The 7,439-nt window shown below is 35.3% G+C and overlaps 1 long non-coding RNA gene across 1 annotated transcript; it reads left to right on the top strand.

Annotated features, from left to right (window-relative positions):
• Window positions 1–1,902: 1,902 nt before the first annotated feature.
• Window positions 1,903–7,046, top strand: LOC127801566 (uncharacterized). The gene is made up of 5 exons (XR_008023071.1): window positions 1,903–2,091; window positions 4,123–4,196; window positions 6,073–6,154; window positions 6,229–6,285; window positions 6,828–7,046. It is a non-coding gene; the product is annotated as an uncharacterized LOC127801566 (long non-coding RNA).
• Window positions 7,047–7,439: the final 393 nt, after the last annotated feature.

The raw sequence follows: 7,439 nt of genomic DNA, 5'->3' as shown, positions 1-7,439 counted from the left end.
ATTTATTCGGCATTCTTTAAGAATCAACGAGTTATTGATTGAGTTCTATAATCCGGTATTCGTGATTGAATTAACGGATTATTAGAAGGCTTCCGCTACGTCACTTTTATCATAAAAAGGAAATGAGACAAAGTTCTTCAAAAAATACAAAAGACTCCTACACTTTTAAAGGCTATTTTTTTTTTTCCCGTCTCTGTATAAACTGCAAGTGATGTTTTATAGAAGTCTTCAAGCTCTTTGTAGGCAACTTGAGCACCAAGTAAAAAGTAAATCTAGAACAGAGAGACATTTCCCAAGTAGAACCAATGAGTGTAAGAACAAGATCCTACAATTGGCAAGCCATCAAGCAATGTAATAATAGAACTGTTATCTGCCTTCCGTGCACGTTAAACATCAGTCTGCTGCAACATGCTTCTCTTTCTTAAGTTATCAATGTTAAGCATGGAGTCATGTAAAGGCAAAGAAGCCACTCTGGTTGGCTCCCTTTCTTTCGAGATAGCTTTAGAATGAAAGGTATTATTCCTTCCTGCCCTAAGTTTTTCATAGAAGGACCAAAAAGAAAACTATTCCCAATCCCAGAAATTTCACCTAAAGAGTGGTGACTAAACAGTGGCCTCTGGCACCTGAGCCACAAAGAGAAAGAAGCGCCCCCCCCCCCCCCCCCCCCCCCCAGGCGGTTAAAAGTCTAGACAAAATTGAACTGGTCCAATAGGCAAAATTGGACGACCTTTAACTTTAAAAAGTGATGTAATTGAAGAAAACATTGAAGATCCAACAGAGGCCCCACTTGCTTGTTAGGCCCGCCAAACCCAAGTTTTCTATACAGAAATTAGTAATTGGAAGTTGTAATAATATGAAGGCTTGACTCAAAAAAGACAGTGACAAAAGTCTTTTGATTTGAAATTCTGAATCTCTATAAAGATTTTCAAGGTTAAAATTGTAATACCCGGGAATAGTTTGAGGTTATAAATAATATTTGATGAAGGGCATAAATGGAATTTGGAGAAAAATGAGATTATACAGTGCACTATCACAGTTTTAGGCGACCAAATTAGACAAAGAGAGTACCCCGGACCCTAGATAGCCAAGAAAAATGGTATAGTATTGACAAGTGATTTAAGTTATGATTTTTAGTGGTGAAAGAAATTGGATTAGGAATAATTTTTGGTACAGCTGTGGATCAGGTTGAAAATCAAATCGTCGTAGGGAACTTTTGGAAAGTCAACGAAATCTTGAGGGGGCTCTAGTTTTGAGTAAGAATCAACCCTAAAGAGATTTCAGGATAAAACAAGGGTTCCGTGAGGGCTCGGGGGTGAAATCGTCCTTATCGAGTAGTTTTGGAATTATTAATTGTGAATTTCTGGTATTTGAATCTGAATGAAATTTGCGTATAAGAGTATAAGAGTGTAATTATAATTGTAAAATGCTCAGAGTAGGATTTGGAATTAATTGAGAGATTTATATATAAATAATTTTAATATATAATATAATAAATTATATCTATATATATGTGTGTGTGGGGGGGGGGGGGGGGGAGCAGTGAAGCAATTCGTGGGGTGCACATTGGAAGCTTCCAAGGAAGCAAAATTTAAATTGAATTTAATGAAGCTGCTTGGTGCCCAATTGAAGTGGAAGGCAAGCATTAAGAAAATAATATAATATAGATAAGAATGGTGACTAAGTTACAGAGATTTCTTTAATATATTAAGAGATAAACTTTATGATATATATATATATATATTATGTTTAGGTGCATGATGGCCAATCTTCGGCCAAGTATAATTAAATAACATATGGAGCCCAAGTATTATGTGTATATATAAGGGGGGCAATTGGAATAAGAGGGAAAGGTAGAGGCAGGGAGAGCTTGGCCGAGTGAGCAAAATTAAGAGAGAGCAGAGGGAAGAAAATGAGAGAAAAGGAAAAGGAAAAGGAAAAGAAAAAGGAAAAAAATAGTAGAAAGTTTTTAGAAAATTTTAGAAATTTATTTGAAGTTTGAGGAACGTGTTTGGGCTCGAAATTTAGTATTTAAAAGGTTGGCACCAGAGTTGAGGTTGGACGAATTTTGAGGCATTCTGAATTATATTCAAGGTGAGTGTTCGCCCCCAAAATTTGATTTATTGTGTTTGTTCTATTTGAACATGTGGTGATTTCATGCAAAATGGTTTTGTGCATTGAAATAGTAACCGGTGACAGTTAATTTTTATGAGGGAGGTTCGTTCCTAAATATTTTGAACTTGTGCATTGCATTTTATATGATGCATTGAATTGTGAAATGTGGCATTGTCTTGCGTTTTGTGTGTACGTATGGAATGTCAGCCTAAGATGTTGTCTGGATAGTGTAGCCATAATTCTCCAAGGGCGTGACGGAATAATAGGGGTATCTGATGCTGGTGTGCATGTCAAGATAGCCGCCTTGGTTTCCGTGCCAGACCGTTTGGTCAGAGAAGTTGCACTAGGACGACTAGGTGGTCCATACAGTGTTGTTCATGTGAGATGTCAGCCTAGGATGTTTTCTGGATAGTGTAGCCGTAATTCTCCAAGGGCGTGACGAAATAATAGGGGTATCTAATGTTGGTGTGCATGTCAGGATAGCCGCCTTGATTTTCGTGCCAGGCCGTTTGGCCAGGAAAGTTTCACTAGGATGACTAGGTGGTCCATGTGAAATTTTGGAGTTGGGATTATATGGTGGTTCGTGGATGCTTAAGGTGGGAACGTATTCTGGTGAGATGCGTTGGCAGCCCCATTTAAGCTAGAATCGCATTGTGTCGTCGAGTCGGTATAGTGGCATAGCTTTTCGAGAGATTGCCCTTTTTCCCGTGGTAGGGTTAAGCGCTGGGGATTTTCTTGGGATAGGGCTTACCGAGTGTATTGGTTTATTTCATGTCTTGCATTCATTCATGAAAAAATATGATTTTGAACTCTCACTTAGATGACTCAACATCTAATTTGGACTATGTCCCTGGAATATTCAAACGTTCCAGGTGAAGGCAACTGTGCGAAGGGAAAAGGAATTGCCGAGGGGTGACGGCGATTAGAAGATATTTTATATTATATCATTTCAATTATGTCGTTTATTTTGATGACGTCATGTAAACGTTGGTTGACTTTATATTATAAATAAAGTGAGTTTCGATTATGGTTTATTGAGGTTTCGATCTAACTTCCGCATTTGAGTTGATGTACCTGTCTTAGTTTATTGATAGTATACTGAGAAGATGTAACGGGATCTTCGGGGAATGGTGTTTGTGTTGGATTTTTGTTGTTTGTTTGGAAAAAAAAAATGTATATCCTCAGAATCTTACATTACATAACGCCCTCCTGGGAATTGGGGTGTTACAAAAATTACCTGGGCATATAGGAAATGCTGGTATTTCAGATTGAACAAAATGAAAAGTTCAGTCAGTCTTTACTTTCTACACTTATCAGAAAGAATACTATAACGTTTCAAGCAATACTACCCAGATAACAAATATATATATATATATGTATGAATTATGTAACGGGATAAACAGTTAGAATTACTTGGAATGATTGGATTTATTTAGAAGTAAAGGATCTTATTTTGGTTTTTGGTTGCTTTTTTGTTGCAGTAGACAACTGTATTAAGTTCCCAAAAAGGAAGCCCTTATGAATTTTAAAGCAATAGATAATAGTAGAGAAAGAAACATAAATAGGCTATGTTAAAAAAGGGAGAAGATAAATAACTCATTGATGATTATTGTGGATAATATCATAAAACAATCTTTAAACTTAATGTAAGAAACTTGGAAATATCAAACTATAAAAAATTCCAGCGGCAAGTTGTTTTTATCCTAAAAATGGGACCTACAGATATGGTGGTCAAACAGGAGTTGATGGACACACTTAAAAAGGAGGTTAATTTTTATGTAAATCTAGTTGTGTAGCAGTTAGAAAACATTCCTAAATAAGATTTAACAACAATCTTTAAGCTAGAATTACAGGACATAGATGGCATGGGGGACTTCCTCATATCTGGCTGATGATAGAACTGCAACACTTGCTACAGTATGAATAATTTCATTTTTATTTTGAATGTTGGTGATCACATATCTTACACTGATGTTACTTGGTGCTGAGGCATTCCTTCAATTTTTGCAGTTTCTGGGTCTAAAAGGAAGGCAAGAACCTTCAAGGATGAGGAATACTTTATAAGTGCAATACCAACAAATCAGGTATGTCACATTTTTCTGCCTGATTTTGTAATGCTTCCAAGTTTAGTGTTTAATAGAGCAGCCAGTGCAGAAACAATTACTATGGTTTAATTTGTCATTAGGTTCATCTGCTTAATCCATTCCTTCGGAAGTGGCTTTTAATTAACTTCTTTGGGGTATTTCAAAGCTTACTATTTAACTTGGGCTGGTTTATTCCTTGGAGCATTTAGAGGCAGGACTCTCTGTAATAGATAATGAAGGATTTGAATCAAACAGGTAAGGATTAATACATGCTTGTGCACATTTCTCTGCAGGCTGTTGTAACTGTTTTATCTTTTCTATCGCCCCTGTGAACATATTGAAGACCATAGTGCATCCTTCAATGCAATAAATAGCATTCAAAAGTGATGAATTCGGATCATGGAGAATTCTTTAAGTTATATTGAAAACCTCAAGAGGCAGAAGTATGCAAACGTTCTACTTCTTTTCTGTCTGTTTATTACAATAACACCAAACCTTAATCTCACTAGGTGGGTTGTTTATATGTATTCTAGGTCATCAATTATCTTTATCGAGGACCAAATATTTGTAATGTTAATTATACTTCATTAGTCTTCTCCTCATGTTCAAACCATCATAAATGAATCTTGTTTTAGTATGTTTCACTCTAACTTTATTACATAAATTTCATTTCTAATTTTATTTTTCTTGTACGACTGCATATCTACAATAACTTCCTCAGCTTACTCTTATATTTTGCACTTTTTAGTATTTGATTATTCAACATTTCATATCATACAATAGAGCTCTGCTCTGGTCTTTTAGCTTTTTATAAAGTTTTCCTTTTAGTTTTAAAAGGTTTTTACAATTATGTAAGATGATGGAAGTACTTCACTTTAGCCATCCTGCATTATTCTGTGAGTAACATCCCTAATAATTTTCATGTCTTTTGAATAATTGATCTGAGATATTTGAATTAGCTTTTTCTTGGAATAACTTGATTTTCAAGTCCATCCTCTTTTTTTTTTTTACTAAAATTACATTCCATATATTGGGTTTTTAATTTGCTTAACTTGAAGCCTTTGAATTCTAAGATGTCCCTCTATAACTTGCATTTAGTATCCACGCTTTATTTGGTCGAATCAACTAAGACAATGTCAGCCACAAATAACATATAACTAGGCGCCTTTTTTGGAAATACTTAGTGGGCTCATTCATCACTAAGAGTAAAAAGGTAAGGATTCCGTGCCGATTCTTGCTTTAATCTAATTGCCATTGGTAAAGCCTTAGTGTCTCTCTTTGGAAGTCAATGCATCTGAGAAAAGAAATAAAGAAAGAAAACTTGTGAAGGGTACAGAAGTCTGTAGACTGTACATCATTCTAGGATGACATTATAAAGCCCCAAAATCTTTCTGCATCAGGGGGTGTGTACTCCTGAAAGAGAATGTTTGGTGGTTATGCTTACTTAGGCTTAAGAGTATTTCAGAAAAGTGTGAAAATGTTTTACACTTTGAATTTAATTAACTGGATATATTCTTTTTCCCAAGTTAAATAATTAGAATGCATGAAGGATGTATATTGAAGACCCCACCTAGTATGTTGAAATTTTAATTTCTGAATAAATTTACTGTGGATGGGTAACATTTTATGTACTAAACTGTACATCAATGACTCTGATCAGTGGTGATAGTATGCTGTGGATGTTTTAATTGAAAAAATTAAATAAGTAAATACTTTCCTCACAGAATTTGTCAGTAGTAAACTGTAAAGAAGCTGTATGATTGCCTTGGCTGTTCTTGTCTAAGAGATGTTTATTACTCTACTGAATTTTTGCATGTTATTTTTAAGTTTTACTAAAAGACTTGTCTTTATATATCATGATTAATTATCGGAATAGGTTGGAGGCTGCTGTACTGGATCTAGTGGCAGATGGTAATGGGGGCTTGCAGAAACAAAAATCTAGATACCACTGGGATAAGGTATGCTGTAGATGATTGTTTTCCGTTGTTTTGAAGTATCTTGTTTTTACCCCCCTCAATCTTTTTGCTGGCAGAGGAGTAAGAAGTATATCAAGTTAAATAATGGGGAACACGTGACAGCTAGTGGAAAGGTATTTTACTGAGCACGTTTGTATTATTACATATGTGTAGATCATTTTTCATTGTATGATTGGCATATAAAGAAACTAGTTTAGACAAAAGCTAATATCTAATATCTACATAACAGTGAAATCTGTAGAATCCAAGTTTTGGAAAGAAATGAATTGCCTGGTTGACTATCATTTATAGGGCATCATCAAAGATTGTTATGTGCATTGTTATATTTATGTGGAGTACAGTTTTTATATTGCACGATATGGTATAACATTTTCATATGCTGCATTGCACTTTGTATAGATATATTCTAGGTGAGGGATGTACTCCCAACATTGTCATTGTTAGGTTGTGAGGTGTACTTCGATTGTAGTTTATTTCTAGTTTATCTTTATCTAGCAAGACATATGTCGGATATGGTTATTTCTGGTTTTGGTCTGTCTTACCTTCATTTAGTGGGATGCACTCCAGTGGGGATGGTCTATACCCAGCCTTACCTATATTCTTTTGTTATGCTTGCTAAGTTTTGTAACTCATCTTGTTTTTACCATCATTCTAGGTGTGGGAGCTGACGCCGTGGCTAGCCCGTTTGGCGTGTCAGTCGTAGATAACTATGTGTATAGGGCAATCCCGAGTAAAAGATCCATGAGGTGTGAAATGTGATCGGAGGCTCGGATAATGTGGTTTGTTTGATTGGATTGGATGTGATGTTATGTAAGATTAAGCCCCTGAGTAGTGTGTTTTATATTTATTTGGCTTTCGCTATTGTATTATTTTGGGGCAGGACCCCAACCCATGTATTTGGGATATTAGTGAATTGTAATTAAAAAAAAAAAAGAAGGAAATCTTTGAATCGTCACACCTACGACAGTGGAAAGTAGGAGTGCTTGCGGTGCGATTTGGCCGGTCTAAATCATTTTCAGTACGTCAAACCGCTAGTGCAGTTTTTTAACCAAACCAGACCGCATTTGCGGTCTGGTTTGGTGTGGTTTACCGCGGTTTGAAATGTTATTTAAAATCACTAAAAAAGATATTTAAAAATGGTAAATAAAGACACAAATATTGGTAAATAAAGACAATTAAATATAAATAAATAGGAGCAAAAAATAAAGACAAAATAGTGTAAAAAATAAATATGATGGGGCTGCCAATTATTAGATTTTTATAATAA

This window comes from Diospyros lotus, chromosome 5, assembly GCF_014633365.1.
Source record: "Diospyros lotus cultivar Yz01 chromosome 5, ASM1463336v1, whole genome shotgun sequence".
Taxonomy (NCBI): domain Eukaryota; kingdom Viridiplantae; phylum Streptophyta; class Magnoliopsida; order Ericales; family Ebenaceae; genus Diospyros; species Diospyros lotus.
This window is presented reverse-complemented; position numbering and strand designations above follow the sequence as displayed.